The sequence below is a fragment of the Athalia rosae genome, chromosome 6 (genome assembly GCF_917208135.1).
Source record: "Athalia rosae chromosome 6, iyAthRosa1.1, whole genome shotgun sequence".
In the NCBI taxonomy this organism is placed as follows: domain Eukaryota; kingdom Metazoa; phylum Arthropoda; class Insecta; order Hymenoptera; family Athaliidae; genus Athalia; species Athalia rosae.
In genome coordinates, this window is record NC_064031.1 from 17,038,643 (window position 1) to 17,057,209 (window position 18,567).

The 18,567-nt window shown below is 49.6% G+C and overlaps 1 protein-coding gene across 6 annotated transcripts in view; it reads right to left on the reverse strand.

The window, feature by feature from the left end:
- The window catches only part of LOC105688586 (tensin-3-like), an 86,665-nt gene that overhangs the window by 53,721 nt on the left and 14,377 nt on the right, over positions 1–18,567 (reverse strand). The window contains exon 1 of one of the 6 annotated variants that reach the window (XM_020853866.2): positions 9,645–9,964. The exons of the other annotated variants lie outside the window; for them this stretch is intronic. The gene's annotated coding sequence lies outside the window, so the exon portion shown is untranslated. Of the gene's footprint in view, positions 1–9,644; positions 9,965–18,567 lie in introns of those variants that run through there. 6 annotated transcript variants of the gene reach the window in all.

An 18,567-nucleotide genomic window follows, 5' to 3' on the forward strand; every position in this document is an offset into this window, starting at 1 on the left:
GCGTGAAATTGGAGGAAAACATTGTGGTAAACCCTCCGGGCTTTGGACGAGCGAGAACCCCGCCGGGCCTCCTCCACCTCCTCCACCTCCTCCCGCCGAATGTCCCTCCTCTTCGCGAACGGGTGGTAGAAGTGAAATATTTATATATGTACGTAGATGTGCAACACATACCTGTACCGTGTGTAACGGTACCGCGTGATCCGCCGGTGGTGGGTCGACCGGGAGCTACGTACACCCGTCCCGTTTCATTCCATTTCGTTATGTTCCGTTTCATGTACTTTGAAACTCCCGTATCATCCCTCTCCCCCTCGATCGCCCGATCCTGGCGCTCGCTCGTCACGCAACCGAGCGACACCGCTGACTCTACGGAAAAGAAGAGCCAAAACTCGAACCTCCGCCATTCGAGGATCCCAGCAGCATCACCTGCCGCGGTCCGAATAGCCGGGTACGTTTCACCCCCCGCGTGAAATATCGCCGGTGAGAGACCGCCGCGCGACCTTCCACCTTCCACCCGCCACCGGATCCCACCGTCATCCAACGCCTCCCCCTTACGAGCCGAGGGACCGCGCCAGCTCGAGCTACCTAATCCTCCGTGAGTCGTGGATATTTAGGGCTCGTCTTATTCCCGGCGGTAACGCCCGGCTACCCTAACACCACCTATGAAACATGTTACACCGCTCCAGATTAGCAAAATTGCTGAGATAACGCGGAGAACACGGGAAGACAATCGCCGACTAGAAGCGCGAGCTGCTCGATTTTTTTTACAATTTTGATTACTTCTTTTCTGGGTTCGGGTAGGGCGGGTGTACGTCAGTTTCGTTACAACTGATGTAATATCTCGACTCTGTTCCATCTCCGCGAGTTCCACGTCACCTCTAAATTGAACACAATCCCGAATTCCGCCGTCGCGAATATAATTGCGGTGTTGGTAATTTTAAGTCACTCACCCCTGTGCGAAGAGATGTATGAGTTGAGTTGTCGCGTAGAGCTTGCGGAGTATCTCCAGTGGGGTCCTACGCGTGTCAACTTAACGATTTAGTCGTTTGCGCTTCACATACTGGAAGCTCCGCGAATACCTATTCCGATTTCTGGTTGTACGCAAGCCACGGGGTTCAGTGAAAGGGAGTTAGAAATGATATCTCCTCCGCGCGGGGGTGACTCCCGACTAGGGTGGGTTGGAAAAAAAAATTTCCAACCTAATGATTACTCGATCGATTGCATGAGTAGATGATTTTAGCTCTGAAATTTGAATTTCGCAGCTGATTATACGTGAAATTACTCTTGAAAAACCAGAAAAAAATTCGATTTTTGAGCAAAAACTAAATAATTTTTTTTAATGGGTTTAATTTGCTTTTCTTACGTATTTTGACCTCAGGAATCCGAATCTAAAAGAAAAATTGATCCATCTTTAAAATTGATCGAGTTATCGCCAATTTTCAGCTTTTTAGGGTCAGAAATAAAAAATTGATTTTTCAGTCTATATTAATGTAATTTCAGCTGAGGAATCTGAATCCGAAAGAAAAATTGATCTATCTGGAAAAATGACCGAAATATCCCCATTTTTAGGCATTTTTTTGCACAAATTTGAGGATATCTCGAAGGGAAAAAATCGTAGCTCAATTTGGACGACGGATTCGTGTTTCTGAGGTCAAAATACATAAGAAAAGTGCCATACGATCAATTTTAAAAAATAAAAATTTTTGGCCAAAATTTGAGATTTTTCCAAGGGGTACCCCTTACGATTTTTTCAAATTTTGACCAAAAATTTTTATTTTTTAAAATTGATCGTATGGCACTTTTCTTATGTATTTTGACCTCAGGAACACGAATCCGTTGTCCAAATTGAGCTACGATTTTTTCCCTTGGAGATATCCTCAAATTTATGCGAAAAAATGCGAAAAAATGGAGATAATTCGGTCATTTTTGCAGATAGATCAATTTTTCTTCCGGATTCAGATTCCTGAGCTCAAATTACATTTAGATAGTCTAAAAAATGAATTTTTTATTTTTGACCCCAAAAAGCTGAAAATTGGCGATAACTCGGTCAATTTTAGAGATAGATTAATTTTTCCTTCAGATTCAAATTCCTGATGTCAAAATACGTAAGAAAAGCATATTAAACTCTATTAAAACAATGATTTATTTTTTGCTCAAAAATCGAATTTTTTTTTGCTTCTTCAAGAGTAATCTCACGTATAATCAGCTCAGGAATCCAAATCTGAAAGCCAAAATCATCTACTCGTGCAATCGATCGAGTAATCATCAATTATTCGCTGTTGGGAGCAGAAAAATTATAAGTCGCAATCCATGCATGGGTCGAAATATTCGAATTTCTCAATTCACCAGCAAACCCGAGCTTATCTGGAGTCAGGTAGCCACGGGCGCGCGGTTTGTTGTGGGGCGTCACCTCTGCTCAGCCCCCAAGGTGACGTCTCACAACAAAGCGCTACGCTGCTAGCTAAGCTGACTCCAGCAAAACTTGGGCTCCCTGATTCAACTTCAATTTTAAGTGAAGAAAGAGCATGTCACTTTTAGATATTGAAAAAAAAAAAATTTTCTAACTTACCCTTCTCCCGACTCACGAGTCACTATGCATGGGGTGCGTTAAGATTTAATTAACACCCTCGACTGGGGTAAACGATCCTTTTCCAAGATTTACCGACTGTACTCACGATTAACTAACGTGTATGTAGGCACTCCGGGGGGGAGGGAGGATAGTCTTCTCCCCGTGAAATTATGTAAATCCTTGCCACGTTTCCTCGACCCCGATTTCCACGGGACTTTCGGCTTCGATTTCATAAACGATCGGTCATTGAAACCGTGCCAAAATTATCCCTGAATATTCAGCGAATACGTGATACAGCTTTTCTTTATTCAAATTCTTCTCTCTTCCGGTCTGCACCGAGCAGTTTTCAGTCTTTCCGACTTGACGCCAGAACTATGTTTACCTCGAGGTAATTATAACTTGGCTAGAAACTTCTCTCCTCCCCTCTCCCCTTAATTCCCCTCCTGCGAATCGGTATATACATATCTAATTATTTGTTTGCGAACTTTGCGTTGTATATATAGGCAACGTTCGATACGACGAGGATGCGATAACAAACTTTCTTCTCATAATATATTTTATTCCGGTTCGGAATCACCCTGGGGTCAAAAATACCGGTGGACCATCCCTGCTATTTAATATCCACGTATGGATACGGAATTCGGGGGTCGCGATTCGCTGCGAGGGAAAAAATGTAACCGCATGTCGTCGCGTGTTCGCATTCCCTCGTTTCTTCACTCAGCTCCGGGATATAGAAACTTTGCGAAATCGGGTCTCAGATTTTTCGAGTTCGTTTGTCGGAGAATATTTTGGATGGTTGGATGGATTATCATACGCTACGTATCTACTTTAAAAGTCCTTGTGAATTGGCTCTCGTTCAAGTGAAACGTTTCTCAAGAAATAAGGGAGAGAAGGTTGTCGGAAGAAATGAATATGTTGAACGATCAACCGATTAGGAGGGCTCGAGTCGATCGTGTCGGAGTTTTGACCGAGGTCGCCTCTGCTATTAATTAATCGAGAGAGACGTTCGATCGATCACTCCGCGCTAGACCTGAGATTCGATTACAAAATATAACTGGCACGTGTCATCTACCGGGAGCGTCATCCACCTAATTGCCATTTGACCGTCGATCGCTGCGAAGAGGGTGTTGAATTTTTTACGATATCGTAGCCTATGGCGAAAATGTCGCGAGCTGCGGTAGCTATAGGGGTACGAGAGTGTCGCCAAAATCGTAGTCGTAAAACTAGGAGAATAAAGCTCCGCGGAGTGAGCGACCGGGACGAGGACATTCGGGGTATGAACGGAGGAGAGGAGAAAAAAGGCCGAGGGAAGGAAATAAAAAATAAGAACAACGGCGATGAAAAAAAGCTCGCGTGTTCCAAGCGCTCCGTAAGCCGCCTACAAATATCCCGCTGGAAAGTGAAATCCCTCCGGGCGTTATCGTCTCGAGGAATCGCACGATATTTGCGCGTTAAAAAGTCATTTCTCACGTAATTTATTCCCACCCAGTTTTCAAGCCCCGTCAAAAACTTCTTATAATGCGTAAGGTGAGCGCGGGTAGCGCACACGATCGACCGGTAATTCCGTTCAAAAAGAGCTTTTTCAATCTTTCGCGGAACTTGTCGTGTTCCGTCGACGTTAAAGCTCTCCATCTCTTCTCCGTCCCGTGTGCCTATTCCTCGCGAATTTGGTCAGATGAGAAAACGAAAAGACGGGATTCGCAATGCCGAAAACGACGCGACGTAGCGAGGCATTGTAACGATATCCGCGTATATTTGACCGCCACCCAAACCCGAGTGTTTCTTACACTCGGACGATCATTGGGGTCGCGCGGGGGTCAACGAAGCGAAGACAAATGACTTTCCGAGCTCGGTGTCCGGATTTATGATGGTCAATGAAAAATAACAGAGGCGAGTACCATATTCATTGTCGGCGCAGCCACCGAATTCAACGCTCGCCCGCTTCCCTAAAACGTCCGCACCATTTTTTTTCCCATTTCCTCTTTTTCACGTACTCTTTTTCCTTTACATTTTATTTCAGTTTTGTTTTTTTCTTTTCATCTGCGAACGGACGCGAAATTCGTGGCGTACTTTTTCTCCTTCCTTTCGTTCATCCGCTAATAATCAGTTTAGTGCCCTCGCCGCGAAGAGAACACCGGGGCGAGAACGGTCTCTTAATAAATCTTGAAATTGCAGTTTAAATCGAAATTCTCAGTTGATTACGCCTCTCCCCACTCTTTCTCCCCCGTGTCGCGTCGTGCGGGGAAGCGAAGCGAAACGGAGCGAACGAAGCGTCCGTATATCTTGGATAATCTCCATTCTCCTCGAGCTAGCTAGTTCTCGATTCAACGGATCCTGTACCGGTAAGGCCACCGTGGTAATAGATTCCCACAATTCGAATCTCATCCCTTAATGCGGTCGGCTATACCTCGTCGTAATTAATGCTCCGATTCGATGTACATTAATGTCCTTGATTTCTCCGCACACCGATCGAATCTCCTCGTACCTTTTTTTTCCATTTTTCTTCCTTTTTTTATTTTCCGCTAATCGTCCAGCGAGCCGCTCGTTTTTCCCTCGCGCGGTCGCGCCGGGTGGAATAATCCCGGGAATCGCGGTCAATCCGCAATCCGCAATCCGCGATCCCTCGTTCGCCGGGGGATTCGCGATCACCGGTGACCGCGGGCATCGCCTATTGCAATCCTCGTGTACCGTTCGGGGGATCCGACGCGGCGGTGGGACGCGCGGGATACGGTGTTAATCAAGTCCGGGACTTTTTACGACTAGGCAAGAGGGAGGAGGAAGAAAAGGAGGAATTGCCGAAGGGGATGATCGAGCGAAAGATCGACCGGCACCTACGGGAGGGTGGCCAAGGAGAGTAGACGAGATGCCTTCTTCGGTCTTTGGATTGGATTGCCGCTGTCTCCTCTCGGCCCGGTCAAAGTCCGGAGTCGAAACGTCGCGTCGCGGGTCCCCCGCACTCGCGTGGAGCAGATCGTCGTAAATAAATACCGTGTGTCTCGAGTGTATAAACGCGTGCCCGAGTACGCCACCTTAATTTCATTTCCCCGATGGGGTTCTGGGGGCGAGCCGGGAACGAACGATTCCTAGATTTGATGAAATTTCGTCCGAGAGACGTAGCGTTCTACCGCAGCCCTGCGGATAAATATATTCTTACGACGCACGACGATCGATAGGTCTTGATTTTCTTCGCGATATTCCCATTTTTCTTATTTATTTACACTCGACCGGGCGAGGGAAAAAATCTAATTTCGAAAGCCTAATTGGGTCAACGCGTCTCCGTGTGTCGTCGAAGCAGCGGAGATACAAGGAGGGGTGGATTATTCCACGCTCGCCTTACCGGCGGATCTTATTTCGCAAATAGGGATATGATTAATTGGTCAAATATTCGTGGACCACTTCAGCTTCGGGTAGATTTAATTAGTACAGCCACTCTCCTTGCACCCACTGACCACATCTATACACATAGAATTTGTATTCCGTAATGCGGCGAACAGGTAGAAAATCGGATAGTTTCGAGCGGACTTGGTCGGCCTGTTCTGATGAAATAATTCCGGCCGTTCCGAGCTGCGCGCTTCAGTAATGGACAAACAATACCTTACTAAATTACTTCGGTAAACAATGCCGGCAACTGGGCCGAGCCGATTACTACGCCAGTTACGTGCACCCCTCCAGTCGATACCTGTCACTTGTCAGAAGCGCGAAGCCTCCAGGCTATCCACGAGATATCGGCAAAAATATAAAACAAAGCGGAAAATTTATTTCATTCATTTTTTATTATCATTTTTTTCTCATTTCAAAGGGTCGGAGAGTGCGTACCTGTAACGTGTACGTTAAGCGGCGTTCTAATTTTTTTTTTTTTTTGAAGAGAATCTTGTGGAAAACGACACTCGAAGCGCGGGTACGAGAGGGTGTATGAGTTTTTTTTTTTGTTTTTTTTTTGTTTTAATTTTTTTCAAAAGCGACAAGACGGATGAGTGTACCTCATGTCCTCGTGAACCAAGGCTCTCCGCGGTGTTCCGTGGCAGAGTTTAATGAATTCCGCGTTATGAGAAACATCAAGTGCATGAATCATATCGTGGCTAACGACGCGAGCTTGCGAGATCCTCGCCGCTCCGTCGGGTGTAACTCTCGATTAATACTCGGAAACTTCTTCTCTCCTGTAATTAGCCAGCCACGCACGTGAGATAAAATTCCACCTTTCACGCGCTACCGTATTTCCAGCATAAAACATATTCGCGAAGTGGAGAGCTTTTTTCGGCCACGTCGGAACGCGATGGTACATCCGGCTGTTTTTTGTCACCCGGGCCTGTCGTTACCCCCAAGGACTTTGCCCCGAAAATTGGCCGGCGAATCCGCGGGAATGTCCTCGAAGAACTCGCGACCCGCGATATGTTCGAGGCTCGGAAATTCAGCAGCCGACCGCAAGTCACCGATTTGGAAATGATGAAAACCCGAACCGCGTGAACGTATAGCCTCGATTTTCCGTTGCGCGATACGTAGCCCGTCTTGCCGTCTTCCCGTTTATCGAAAATGTCTGAACGGTGGAACGAGACGTATTATCTTTCGCGATTTTTTTTCTTCCCATTTTATAATGGCAGGTAGCGATGCAAACCTCCGCGGATAGAAAACTGGAAAGCTGTGGGCTTGCATTCTCGTCTCGGTGAACACAACTCTCTCTCTTTCGCCATTTCTCTTTCTCTCTCATTGCAAAAATAGACCCGAGCGAGACTCATGGAGTGCCCGGGGGCACCAAGCGTCAGAGGAGGATGAAAAACGTCTGATTTCCGCTGACCGCGTACGAATTCTCCGTACATAACGTAAACTCACCGGTATGTGGTGACGCTGCAGGTAAACAGCTGCAGCGAACGTGATAAGCTCGTTTTCTAAAGCACAAAGCTGTCAAAGTGCCCCCGATTCAAGTGGTCAGATTTTTCCGGTAAACTTGATGAAAAGAACTCGACGTACGTCCTCAAACGTAAGCGATGGTCGAACGAACGGACGGACGGACGGACGGACGGACGGACGGATGAATCGGCCCAGCTGTATAATATGTTTGAGTCCGGTAGCGCAAAGGTGACGTCTTCGCGCGGGCTGATGGATGAGGCGGACAGGCGCGTAATGAAATGAATTTAGACGTGAGATAATAAAACCTGATTTCGGGGTTGCAACGTTCCGGGTTAATTGATCGATGGGCCCTCGTCGGAGTCCTGCGTCGTGTAGATACGCCGCGCGGCGTCCCGTTCGTCGCTCCGACGTGTAGAGCGAAAGAGGGAAGAAAAGTCATCGATGAAGTTTACAGAATCGCGACGATCGTTTTGCTACTCGAACGGGTGGGATCGATGTCGCATATATTTCATACGCACGATTTCGCGTAGGTCTCACATCGGCGGATCGATCGCCGCGATTTTAACTTGGTCAAATTATCGCGGCGCACTCCCCTCCCGGCTCGTTGCGGGGGGGGGGGGGGGGGGGGGGGTTAAAATTTACGAATTTATACGGCCGATTTACGCGTTGACAAATATTAGTTACAAACTCATTTGTCGTCGCTGCTTTCGCATCGGCTCTACCTCGCGGCGTAGCGATGATCGATTCGTCGTCGCGCGTATACCTATACAGTACATATTCCCGATCATTTGGATAACTAAATTTATGATTTATTTTTCTACTTAAAAAATTGGATTCATCCCCCATACGTCGAGGCCGAAGCTACCGCGGGCACCCCCCAAACGTTGCTAGCAAATAAGGCGGAAGTGAACGCCGCGCACGGGGGGGGAGGAGCAGCTTACTCGGTAATCTTTTGGCATTGATGCTGACGCACGTATCGTGCGATTTATATTTTCCATATCGTATAGATATACGCGTTCGGGTGTTCGTACATTTTTTATACACCCCTATCGATCATTCGCAGGTACATCCGTACGTACGCGCCTGCGATTTGTCCGAATTATATTCTGGAGATTCGGAAGAGGCATTACTCGGGGGAGGAGAGATTCAACTCCGATAAAATTCGGCGCAAAGAAAATAATGTGAAATTTTTTTTGGCAGCACCAGCAGCAGCAGCAGCAGCTGCTTGGTCAAAGTGAAGAAAAAATCGAATGAAAATATACACGTGTAGAGCGTCGCGTTCCGTTTCAGGTGCGCCAGTCCAGATAGCCGGTCGGAAGTCAATTCAATTACGAGCGTATATTTTCGGGTGGTAAAATTTACCCTGGGCATATATTGCGATAGCAAACTATCCATGCGGATTCATTACATGCGCGGGACAATATCGTCCCTCGATACATCGCATCGCGATCAAATTAATTAATACAGCTTCAAACCTGCAGCTGCATAGCGTATTAATTGCGTGCTGGTATATATATATATTCCTCCGCGTACGTACGTACGTACGTACGTACCCATATTCCACCGTATCAAGAGCACCACCAGCGGGAAAACGTTTCCCGGTATTTTATACCTCTAATGTACGCAGTATACGCGTGCATACATACGTATACTTATAGCATGTAGTGTATAAGTTATAATATATGTATGCATGTCAAACAAAAAGTTTGGGCAAACGTACCCGCTGTGCTAATTGAACTCAGAATTTGTATACCCATGCGGCGCTGCGAGTGAAACGATTTTTTTCCAAGCCTAATTAAAATTTGTTCAATTTGTTATCCTCTCCGAGAACATGTATATATTTATCATTCGTACGTATCCTAGGTGTATCGCTCGGTTACGCACGAGAATCGATTCGGTCTATGTTGTCGCCGCGACTCCAAGGGGACGGATCGGATTTAATCGTCGATCTAATTACGGGATACAATCTCAAATCTACCGCGCTAATTACCTCCGGTTTAATTAACCAATATACGGAAGCAGCGTGCTCGATTTCTCATCTTGGAGCTTCCGCGTCGTGGTTCCGCAAATTGTGCGACGAACGGCGACGAAAGCTCGTAAGCGCACGTTGAATTTGAAGCAGTTATTTTTGCGCCACCCTTTCCTCCCCACCCCCCGATTACTCTGCGTCGGATCGACGATTTTCCAATTATGAAAATCCGATTTTATTCTAAAAAATGAGCAATGCACTCACCTCTGCTTCTCCCACCCCTCGCACGTTTCGGACGTTGAAAAACCGTGTTGAAAAACTACTTTTTCGAAGTTATTTTCACATGATTAAGCCAAGGAGGATCGTTCGCCAATTTTTCGTATTACGTACGCTCCGAACGGACTTTTCCACCGTTGCTCGATTTCATCGAGACGATTCGAAATACTTCGACCGCAAATTAATCGGCTTGCGGGGCTTGAGAAAGTTAAAGCCAGAGAGATTTCTCGTACCGCGCGCAACGCTCGTCTGTACGGGGACGGCTGGCTCTATCGCGCGAGACTCGCCGGGCGCGACTGGCGTCGCGACGCCCCGGCCACGTGGGCAAAGTCGCTTAGGGATGACATGCGCGTCGCGCATCCCCGCCAACTCGGACCGACTCACCGCGCGGCATCACCTTCTTCGAAATAATTAAGCTTTTTCCGCCGTACCTGTGGAGTCGCGGGCCAGTTCCGCGTCGCGTTTCGAGGATTCCGAGGAATAAAGGTTGCAATGTCTCCGCCGCGGAAAATAACTGCAGCTGTCGCCTCCTCGCTCCTCCATTTGTATTATTTTCGTACAGATATAGAAACGGGAGTAAATTACACTCGACACGCGCCCCTTTTGCCGTAACGCTCACCCGTCCGTATTCTTCTCCACGATAATTTCGTATTAACGGGCACCGTGCCGATGCCCGGCGGGGAGAACTTCTCGAGGCACGAACGAAATAGCTTGACTTATAACTCGCTGACATGAATTCCGTGACCGGGGTAATTACCCGGACGGGCAATTTTCCCGATAACCGGAGTGATTTTTTCTTCGCCCTTGACTCCGTAACCCCGTCCGATCGTAAGTAGCAGTCCTAACGTCGCGTCGAAGTTCTTCGTTCGTCCGGCAGCGAGGGGAAAGTGAAAGCGAAGCGTTGGTAAACAACGTTCTCCGTGCGCCTCCGTCTCCTCTATTTTTGTTCGGTGTTATTTTATTCGCGGTCCTCCGGTACGAAGTGCGCGCAAGTTATCGCGAGGCGAGTCTCTTTCAGAAGTCAATCGTCCCAAGAGAACCTGAAACGGTGAAACCTCATCTCCGTATCAGCTGCACGTGAGACCGCAGGGCGTACGAGAAACTCGGACGAAGGGGACACCGCCGTCTGACCAGCGAACGAGTCTCGCTACTCGAAACTAAACCTCAGACGAATTTCCGCTCTCGCGTAATCAGATCTCGTTACAACGTCGCTGCGACTCCGTTCGATGCACCGCCGTCGGTCGGTCGGTCGGTCGGATTCCTCGTTGTATTTTTTTTTTTTTTTTTTTCGTTTCACACAGCCCGCATACGCCCACCTTTATTTCGGACATGTGAAATAAAGCGAGGGATAAAGTGGGGAGGATTCGACGGTTGGGATTTTTGCTGCCGACCGAATAGCGTGGCTTATCTCTGTTCCTGAGGCATTCTCCGGGGAGTCGAGGTGGCCTCGTACTCTTCAGTCTCAACGAGGCGAAACTAGCGCGGACGTTATACGTATAACCCCCCCGCCCCCCGGCTCTTCTTATTACGTAACCGCAGCAGCACCGGGGCAACGGCACACAGTCGACGTCGTGCACCGTTAATATAAATCCGAGAATAAAGGAAGGAGAAGAAAAGGTGCAGGGTTAAAAGGTACGCGAGGTATTACTACGCGGTGGAATAAAAATTTGACCGGACCCTTGCGCGATTGTTCGACGGAGGGTGCGTCGAGGGAAGGAGGGAGGAAAAAAAAAAAATTCACGCGAAGGGGAAAACCAAAAAAGTTGGAAGATGAAACGGAAAGTCGGAAGATTCCGGTGGAAGCTATGCTAATTACGAAGCTCGTTTGAATCGTCATGTACGTGTACAAGCGGCAACCGTCGTCCCCGTAGAAACGTAGAAGCGACGCTTTTCACCGAATCAACCCACGCGACGTCCGTACGACGACGACGACGACGACGACGACAAGGAGGACCACGACGACGACGGTTTCGCGTAACGTACCGAATCGTCCGGGCCTCGCGAAGGCGAGTGTCTCGAGCGTGTTAATTAGACGAGCTTTTGTTTCGCGCAAGAAGCCGGAATGAAGCAAATATGAATGCCTCTGACGGTAGACCGCGCGTCAGAGGATCACTCCGTGAAAAGGTAGATCCGAGGGTTCTTAATTCATCTCCCTCTCCCGTTCGAATAACCGAACGACGAACCAACTCCCGCTCCCGTTTAATTATTATCGGCGGCGAGCTCGCGATATCGAAGCTCCGCGTAGAGATCTATCAACGATTTTTCACCCGGCGCTACGAATCTTCCACCTATGCGAAGAAGCGGCGTGTACGCGCGTCGGGGGGGTGGTGGGGGTGGTGGTGGGAACGCGCGGCGGACACGGGGTGTTGCGGATGGGATTTTTCAAGCTCGGTGTAGCGGGCTTAAAAATGTGTGAGTGATATTCATTTGTCTCCCGTACAAATGACACTGGAAAAGCAAAGAATTCCCCGGGCAGTTCTCGGGACGAAACGACAACCGCCTTCCAGCGCAGCAGCCGGCAGACAATGGAGAGATATTTCCTTTTCTCTCGTCTCGTCGTTCCTTCATCCCCGATTTTCACTCCTCCTCGCCCCGTTCGCGCGCGGACCTCCACGTTTTATCTCCGGCGCGATATTCTCCCGCCCGCCCGCCCGCCCGCACGACGTAATAATGGACGCGTGTCGCGATCTAGACGCCGAGGGAAACCTCGGCGCACTCGTACCGCACGTACGGCATCCGCGAGGTATGTCGCGTGGTAACGACGTGAAACGTAATAAAGCGCGTTATTCGTTGAAAAAGGAGCGAATCACTTGACATATATCTTTTGTCTCATTCCCGTCAACCGACGATTCGCTAAAGATTTTTATTCAAAAGCTCGCGGCGCACAAAGCTCGCTACGCTCACCTCTGCCGTGCACGGCTGCGGGTCGCGGGGGTCGGTGGTGGCGGTCCGCGAGATACGCGTAACTACGTATCTATATTTATATACGTCGGCCGCTGTTCCATCTCCGACAACTACCCTCGCGATTTACCTATCCGAACACACGTCTCTCTCCGCCTTCCACGTATACCCACCCACACGTGTGTGTCTGCCTCGAAGCTGTTGGAATATTCCGCTATTAGTGTTTCCAGGGCGAGGTGAAACGTTGTGAATAGACGAAGGGGGGGCAGGGAGGCTGGCAGGAATTTTACACGTATACGTACGCGTATTTACAAGGCTGTCCCAGTACCCTCCGCCGCCCTGCGCCAGACTAGGTAGATATTCCGGTCTGGCTATACGTATAACTCCGCGACGAGGCAATGGGAGAGAAGAGGAGGTCGCTTCTGTCCCGTTCGAATTATAGTTACTTCTCTCCCGTTGGACTCGACAGCCCGTACGTCGGTGTACGCGATACGTTGCACCCGGGTACTCGGCTCGGCTTGCGAGCGCCGAGAGATTATCAGAATATACGCGCTGGCCCGCGTTTTCCGGCGTGCCACGACTTCCACTTCCACTTGCCTTTCCACTTCTACTTCTACTTCTGCTTCTACTTCCCACTTCTGGTGCGCGCACGAGTTACATACCCGCGATTTCCACGACCGACTGCTGTTTACATTTCAATTATCCGACGCTTCGCAGTCCCATTATTAGTATTTGCATGATTCAGTAGTTGAAGAAGCATGTCCCACCGGCGTCTGTCTGGTTTCGCGAATATTAAGCTCCACGTTTGCGGCGTATACGCGCAGACACCCCCGTACAGTCGGTGAAATTATGCCGGAAGTTGGATAATAACCGAGGGGGGGTGGTCGAAAACGAAGGTGGCGAAAGCGGCGGTGGCCATCTTCGTTCCTTTCGCAACCCCGGCGTACCACCCCCCGCCCTTCCGTTTATTCCGTACACATTGCGGGCGGACGTATAACGACGGTCGCGCCGTCGCCGAAAAGTTTTATTCTCTCGCAACATTTCCCACGCAACGTATCAGCGACTATACGCTTCTGGATTTTGCTAACCGACCGCGTGGGTCCGACTTCCGGCTTCAAACTTTATCGCACACAGTGACGAGGTGCGAATAACTCAAAGGCGACATGCAACGACGCGCGGTCGTCTCTTTTTATTTATATATATTTTTCAGCTTTTGCAACGTACCGGATCAAGACTGTATAACGTCCTCCTCGCAAGCTCCGCTTTCATCTGGCTCTGAATTTTCTCCGAATTCGCAGTTCTCACCGCATTCGATCCTCGGCTAGAGCTGCAATTCTTCGAGCGAGGTTCCCGACGTTTTCAACGCGGTTAAAAGGCACTATATCCCACCGCGACACACCCTCCGAACTAAGAGCCTTTCCCATTCGCCTACACGCCGCGGGATTTAAAAGCTTTGAAATATAAGGTGGCGCAGCTAGATTTCCCGAATCGTTTACTCGAGCAATGTATGACGTGAAATGAAAATTATACCGGACGACCCGCACCTAATTGCGATCCCTCGTGCTTCGCCTCGGTCCCATTTACACCGATAGCCGTAAATTGTGGTAAAGTTATCGGGTGACGCCGCGGGTCGATTCGACTCGATTCGAGAGCAAAACGGGATCGGGGGGTCGACGACGCACGTCCGCGTGGGCGACGTGTCTTCGATTTGGAAATCTCGGACGGGGATCGTTGCGGGTCGCCCGTCGGAGGTGCTCCCCCGCGCACCCTCGTCCCTTTTTATTTTCCCCTCTTATCCGGAGACTCGGCGGTGTATCGCTGATCGACAACGGCGGGTAAGACGATCCCTTATCTCTGACCTCGACTCCTCTCAAGTGCAGTTACCGAACCCGCCGAATGGCCCGATCCGCTCTCTTCGCAGCGATCCTCGTTGGATCTGATATTTACAAAGTTGCCAAATAAAGGGGATAACTCGAGATGGAACCCCGGGGAGTTCCGGGCCGCCGGTGTTACGGCTTCTGGTGACAGATTAGCTCCGAGATCTTTTTCGCTAACCGCCCTCGAATCCCCCGACTACCACGAAAACCCGGAGTCGCGAGTAGAAGGAGAGCGTCCGGTAGACGCGAGCCGCCCCGCACCCTTCGGCCGCAGACGCCTGAACGTCTCGTAGGTGGTAGGTGGGTAGGTACCAACGGAGATCCGCAAATGAAGAAAACAGCTCTTCGGCTTTAGCACCTCTGATATCTCCGGTGTCCAACTAATTCGCGGGCAAAAAATTAATTACACCCTCACTCTGATGAGATCAGAGTTCCGCAATTAGTTTCCTACAAAATTAGTTTTCCAGTCTTTTATTTTTACTACGCGAAGGGGGCCGCGCGTGCACCACCGGCGCTTTAAAAGATATCCGAGAAGATAAATTGAAAGAAAAAAAAAAAAAACAGAAAAAAACGGAGTTCGACTCTCTTTGCTCCCGTACAACGCGATTCCTCCACCCATACCTATATCTGTAATCATGAGATTAAGTTCTTCTACTTGCGTCTTCACCCGAGAATCCAAAGCTCCGATTTTTATTAGCTTCCGGAGCTTTTCATGCGGAAAATTCTAGCACCGAGTTCACCGGTACCGATGTACCGGCGAATTTTACACGCACTCGGATTCTCATCTCATCTGCAAAGATGGGCCGCGACTTTTCGAGGAAACACCAGACGTTACACGTACATATTTATAAGAGCGAGTTTCGGAACCCCGTAGATTCCCATAAAGCAGTTGGGCCGCGACTCGCCGAATTTCCGGTTTGCACGGTGCACAGCCGTCTCCTTTGAATTTATTTATCCCTCCCGCGCTATATATCCTCCCGCCACGGGGTGCAAACTCGTTAGCCTCGCGGAGTCGAGAAATCCTCTCCCTCTCGCGATATCTCGAGTACAACCCGAAAATTTTCTTACCGGCTAATTAAGACCAGGAATTACGAATCGCTCGGTGAAAAAATTCGACGAACAACCTCGTAACCTTGCGATGCGTCGGAAATAACGCGAGCTTGCGGACGCGGTCGAGCTTTGAGTTCAACGAAACGGTTTTTCTGGAAGTAATCGCGAGAGAGAGAGAGAGAGAGAGAGGGAGGGAGAAAAGAAGGGAGGAGAGCCGCGAACGTACCACGTCCCCGGGTATCCCGTAGCGGGCGTTCGGCCCCGGGAGGCCTTACGTATGCCGAATCCACATCCTCGAGGATTTATGGACCTCCCGCGCGATGTGCAGAGGTCGGGCGCGTTTTGGCCGTTGAACGTTCGTCCGGCGTAGCGGGGTGAGCGGCGGCGGCGGCATTTACAGCTCCCGTACTCGGTAGAATATTAGTTTCAGTTCGGGGAAGGTCGCACGGGAGTTCTTGAACACGCGCCAAATACGATGCAGTTACTTGAATTTTTTTCCCCCCACTTCCCCCGTACGCCCATTTTATAAATAGTAATAAAAGCACCCGCGTACCCGAGAGCTCGCGACTCGCGCACACGGATGTACTCGGACTACAGTCCGCGCAAAATAAATCCCCACGCACGCACTCGCACTCGCACACCGTCCGAGCGGCTGAGAATTGCGGGCGTAGTTGTTGCCATACTTTTATTACGATCGTTAATATTTTTATTCCCTTCGGGAAATAAATATATTTCTTCCCACCCCGCGTTCCTGCGACGGTATGACAATAATCACCGGTAGCCGTTATACGATACTGTAACCACGTGTACCGACCGCGTACGCTTTCGAAGAACTCTCGGCAGACCGGGAGCTTCGAGGGCGATTAAAATATTCGCATCCCGTCCGTCACGTTCAGCGAGATGCACCCCGCTTATCCCGAAAACAGCCAGCTAATTAATCTTACGGGTAATCTTATCGCGCTGCGGGGGCTTATTAAAAGTAGCAGGTGGACCCATTAATAACTCCGACACGGGGGTGGTTGTAAATTTGAAATCAAAACACAGGTATCCTACCCGAAGGTATTCATTCCGGCCGAGGCGCGCAATGTGGACGAGAGGGTTATCTTTCGGTAGTCGCGAAATAATAACGCAATCAAGTACGAACGCTAACAAATTCCGTAACCTTTGCCATATAATTTACGCGCCCAAGGATAATGCCGCTTAAACAACGGAAGACTCCGAGCCAACGGCTGATTAGCATTGCAAATGTATACGGTGCATTCCAACTTTACCCCGGCAATGGGATCGCAATGGTCCGCAAACTCCCTCAGAAACGGGAGTTACACGTCCTGCTGCGACGGTATACATCGTCTCCTTTTATTTTGTATATCATACGGACGAAACGTAGAGGAACGGGAGCAGCCCCGCATCGAGCGAAACGTATCCCCCTATGGAATTTTGTCGTTCTTCGGGTCGTTGGTGGAGAAAAAAAAAAAAAAAAGCCCGCTCTTTATTTACGGTAAAGCTTGCGCCGTTTATCGGAGGCTTTCTATCGCCGTTATCGTCGGACATCGGGCAACGTACGGGCGGTGGTATCCCTTTCCCTCGTACGTATTTGCATGCACGAGGGAGACGCGGGAGTGGCTACCTACCAAATCCTCAATGGGGTGGGTGGGTGGGTGGGTTTTGCGGCGTTGACCTCGAGCGCCGCTGTCCAGAATAGAGATCGGCTCGTCCAGATGTCTGTGCGGCTTCATCCTCCTCCGAATCCCCCCGTTTGCCGGGTCCATTCGAACCGCGGCTCGCGTCGTTCCTCGATGTTTGGATTTTACCGTCTTCGCGAAATTTCGCCAGCTGCGCTCGACGTCGTTCCTGCGAGGATTTTGAAGTTTCGCCGCGAGCTTTGTCGCTCGCAATTGGAATGAATAGCGATCGGTCGAATCTTACGGATTTAACGGGAAATATGGAACTTTCGACTCGGTTGTCGCGCGAATACTCGCGCGGTTGTTTCGTCGGAACGACCGTCCCGCCAGGATCCCCGTCCACACGGACACGTATTTATGAGAGAAGCGCGTACACGGCGGGAATATTTACACCTGAATAATGATAAGCAGAGGAGCGTTGGTTTATCCTGTACTTCGCGTTGAATGGAGGATAGGAGATTCATAACTTTCAAAGGACTCCGCGCGCCGCGATTCCGTACTCGAGATTACCTATCTATCCATACCGCGGCACTAGGAAGCTACCGAACGAGGATTCGCCAGCTTTTACATGCATCCGAGTAGCGGCGGGTTGTAGCCAGGTATTATACGAGCTATATTACACGTATATCTACGTAACTGCGCTACCGACGCTACGTGTGCAGTCTACCTGTTATATCGAACGGGGCGATCTATCGCTCGGATATTAAAGGAACGAGCGTATACGTCGAACCGCTGATATTCTCACCACCTGTACCAGCTATGCCGGTGATATTTGATCTCGCGGCTCGCCTTCTTACGAGACACGTATGCACAGCTTCGATGTATGAGAGTAAAAGATACGCGCACGTCTGCGTGGTCTTGGCAAATACGAATGCATCGCGTTCAAAGAAGGAGCCAAGGCAGCTCGCCCGTTCCCATCGACCTGAGCAACTTGTATACACACATACCTGGATACGTACCCCGCAGCGGCAAAAGCAAAAGCAGGTGAGCTCTAACGTTCCGCGACACGTCGTTACACGCGCGGTATGTACACACCGAGGTGGGGGTGGGTACATACCTAAGGTCTAATTAGCTCCGCCGAGTCTGAAGATCTAATGGTCTACTCGGTCGTCGTGTGTCGCGTCACTTTCCCAACTACGACGTTGGCGCGATTCGGTTGCAACGTAGATGTACTTTGCCGAGTACGAACGTACGTACGTACCTACGCCGGTAGCAATTCAGTTAATGACGTTTCGTTCGCACCTCCGAGAAATTCGGATGACGTTAGTAACTGTTGGTCGCGTTAATTTTGCGCCTCTCGTCGTCAACCGTCATTGCCCGTCGAGGCGGAGTCGCGATCAGAAGAAGTTGGGCGATCGAGAGGCGCCCGATCGGCGTTTGGCGGGGTTGCGGTTTACCCCC